Source organism: Arachis hypogaea, chromosome 19, assembly GCF_003086295.3.
Source record: "Arachis hypogaea cultivar Tifrunner chromosome 19, arahy.Tifrunner.gnm2.J5K5, whole genome shotgun sequence".
NCBI classification, from domain to species: domain Eukaryota; kingdom Viridiplantae; phylum Streptophyta; class Magnoliopsida; order Fabales; family Fabaceae; genus Arachis; species Arachis hypogaea.
Window position 1 is genome coordinate 136,353,477 of NC_092054.1, and position 3,677 is coordinate 136,357,153.

The window sequence follows — 3,677 nt, forward strand, 5'->3', positions numbered from 1 at the left end:
TAGTTCTCCTTGCACATATGTGGTTGTTGTTGAATGTTTTCATCTGCCAGCAAGTCCCTTCATGATCCATAGAGGCATATGCAACCCACTTACAACCCTCCTTCTTGTACTTGCAAACAGCTCTCACCCTATAACTCTCATTTCTTTTGAAATTGATTTGCCTCCCCTCTTGTATGGTGAACTCTCTCACGGCCTCAATAAAATCATGTTTGCTATTGAACTTCATCCCGACCTCCAACTTTAGCTCACCAAATTTTGCTCCCTCCATGAACATTGGAAAAGCATCGTCCTCATCTGCATCAGATTCTTCGTCTGAATTAGGTGGGGTCTTTATTTCCTCAGATTTTCACAAGTCATTTCCATCAGAATCATCGTGGTATGCATCAAAGGCGTCATATGGTGGCTGGAGCTCAGGGGCTTTTCCAATCACTTGGTCCAGATCAACTTCCTCATCAGAATTCTGAACTATCAGCTCATCTTCTTCACACAAGTCTTCGAGACATATCTTACCTTTTGCCTTATTTTTTTTCATTTTCAACTCCCTGGGTCTTGCTGTAGCAACTTCAGAATCAGATTCATCATCACTTGAACTCTCAAAAGCCTCGGATCCAGGCCTATAAAGTTCATCTTTCGCACTCTCATACGAGTCACTACTGTCACTGCTTAATGTCACGGATGGGACCTCACCAACAACCTTCTTCTCTTTGGGTGCAAATCTTGAAGCTGATCGTGTCACTCGTTTTGGTAGTGGTATCGGTACCTTCTTCACAGCACCTTTCTTTGGGGTAGACTTTGAATTCTTTTTTACACTTGTTTCAGACTTTTTTGTAGTGGTAGGTGGAATAGACTTCTCAGATTTATTATTTTTTGGTTTAGAAGAACATGGATTGGAAATAGGCATTGGTTTAGGCTGGGCTGGAGGTGTGGATGTGGGCTGGGCTGGAGGTGTGGTTGTGGGCTGGGCTACAGGTTCAAAGGTGGGTTGAGCTGGATAATTTGAGGTGGGTTTGGTTTGAGGTTTTGAATGGGGCTGACTTGGAGGAGCAGAGTTCAGTTGGCCTGGGGGTACAGAGTTTGCTTCAGGGAATGTGATCGTATTTTGTTCAAGGGCTGTATTTGGAATACATGAGGATGGATTTGAGGTGGTGCCAGATACCATGATTTTTGGATTAGCGGTCATAGGGACCAGTTGTGGAACCTCATCACCTTCATGTTCAGAATTTCCATGCTCAAGATATACATGCACTACACCTTCATTATTCTTTGCGTGAAAGCACATCTCTAAGAGCTCCTTGTCATGTGATAGTGCTCTCAATCCAGTCTTCAAGGGCCTTCCAGGAACTAGCCACCAGCACTCCTTCAAGTTGTCATATCCTAGAACCTTGTAATAATTTCTTATTGAGAACACGTCCAATGTATCTGCCTCTAGTCCAAATAACTGTTCAATTTGGTCTCCAACATACACAACTTCTCCATCTTCTTTTGTCTCAAAACTTCCTCCATAGTGGATGACAATTGTTATATCATCATCCATCTACATTGCAAAATAACAAAAATCTCAACAATAATTTTAAAAAACAAAGCATACTGACTTAACTGACTTCAAACTTCAAACAGGACAATAGGTCATCATTCATTTTAAAACAACAAATTTTTTAAACACAAGCAATAACACACACATGATAACATTTTTTCACAGATAGCAAAAGATAAAATCGACATTCTCTTCTTCATCAAGGAAAAAAAAACCCTAGCATCATTCACATGCAACAATTTTCAATGCCCTAAATATAACCAGCACCTTGCTTCGATAATAACAATGCAATACAAAAACCCAAACAAAAACCAAAAACAGAGTATTAAGAAATTTGTGAAAAAAAAAATAAAACTTCACTTCCTAACCTGATCTTCTTCGTTTCTTTCTGCGCCTATGTTAGTTCGTCAGCAACCTCACCCAGCAGTCCAATACACCAACAATGTTACTCTGATTCTCCTTCTTCACAGTCAAGCAATGGAGAAGAACAACAAAGTGGAGAAGAAGAATAGAAGACAAAGAGAAGGAAGAAGAAGGGTCAATCTACGTCTGTGTCTTCATCTACACGTTGGCCCAATTTTTTTAACCCAATAAAGCCCTTAAACGACGTCACATTGAGTTAAAACTGGGAGGGAACATAAAACGGCGTCGTTTTATACTTTCCTACGTGTCAATTTAACGTGCCACATCAGCGTTCCGTTAACGGAGATAGCTACGAGGGCAAACGTGGGTCACGATTCAATATTTCAGGGTTTTAATTGGGTAACTATAAATTTCGGGGTCCAAATTGAGTCCGCTCGACAATTTCAGGGGCCAAAATGAGTATTAACTCATTGTTTGACACACACGTTTAATAAATTTTAGGTCGAGTTTTCTCTTATAAAAAGAGTTATATTTGCTCCCTAAATTAAAATGTTAGATATAAGTTTGATTCAACATTCTATTAAAATTGACAAAAATAAAGCAAAACAGTCTCATATATGATAACAAATTTTATTCCTAGCAATAATATAGTTTGATTGTAGTATAAAAAACTTTTAGCATGTGTGAGTGAATAAGTATGTATAACAAAAAAAAAAAAAAACACACACACACATATATATAATTTGTTTGGTTGTTAAGATACTTATAAGTAAACATAAACACATTTATTATTAGTAACAATTTTTTCGCCTGGAAAATGTGTTTCATTTTCATATCTAATAATATTTATGTCCCAACTTTTTGCCAAAACAGTAAATACATGTATTATGTTATGTGTGGTTGTGTGTTAGTTTATCCATCTAAAATATGTGTTTTACTAAACAAATAACGAATATGTATTATAGTGTCTATATTTTTAAGAGCAACTCTAATATGATATTTTTTGGATATTATTTTTGATATATACAATAATTAAATTAATTTAAAATTAAAATTTGTATTAGATATGTTATTTAAAATAATATTTAATATTAGTAAAAAAAACTATATTATTTAAAAAAAAGACCAATTGAATACTATCACTTATATAACCCATTAAATAAACATTTGAATATTGTTATTGTAACGTACAATGACAAAAGTTCAATCAAACTAAATAAGATATATAGAATATACTCAGTTGTATTTCTGCATTTCATTATTTTATTTTTTGTTATCTTTTTATCAATTTAATAAAAAATAGATCCAACCCAATTCAACTTAATATTTTTTTAATTATTTACAAAATTTTAATTTCTCTTCCAATCTAAATGCACAAAGTTCTTAATTTTCACATCTCCAAAATTTTTATTTTTTTATTGTAATTTTTTTTTCAAATTCAATGAGTCAAAATATGTAATGTCTCAAACATATAATGTGTTTTATAATGTTGTTATGGTTATTTAAATAATATTTTAAAGTATATTTTTATTAGTGTATAATATCTTTTAAATATGGTATATAATTATTAATTGTGTAGTTTTATAATTTTTATATTTTGGTTATTTTTTACAATAAAAATAATATAAAATTTAAATTGAGTTGAGACCAAATATTGAAGTGACAAATCTCACATTAAGTATCAAATTAATATTTCTGATATAAGATCTTATATTTATTTATGTGGCATCTTGTGAGACCTAAAATAAAATGTAACCAAAACTAAATATTAGAAATATCT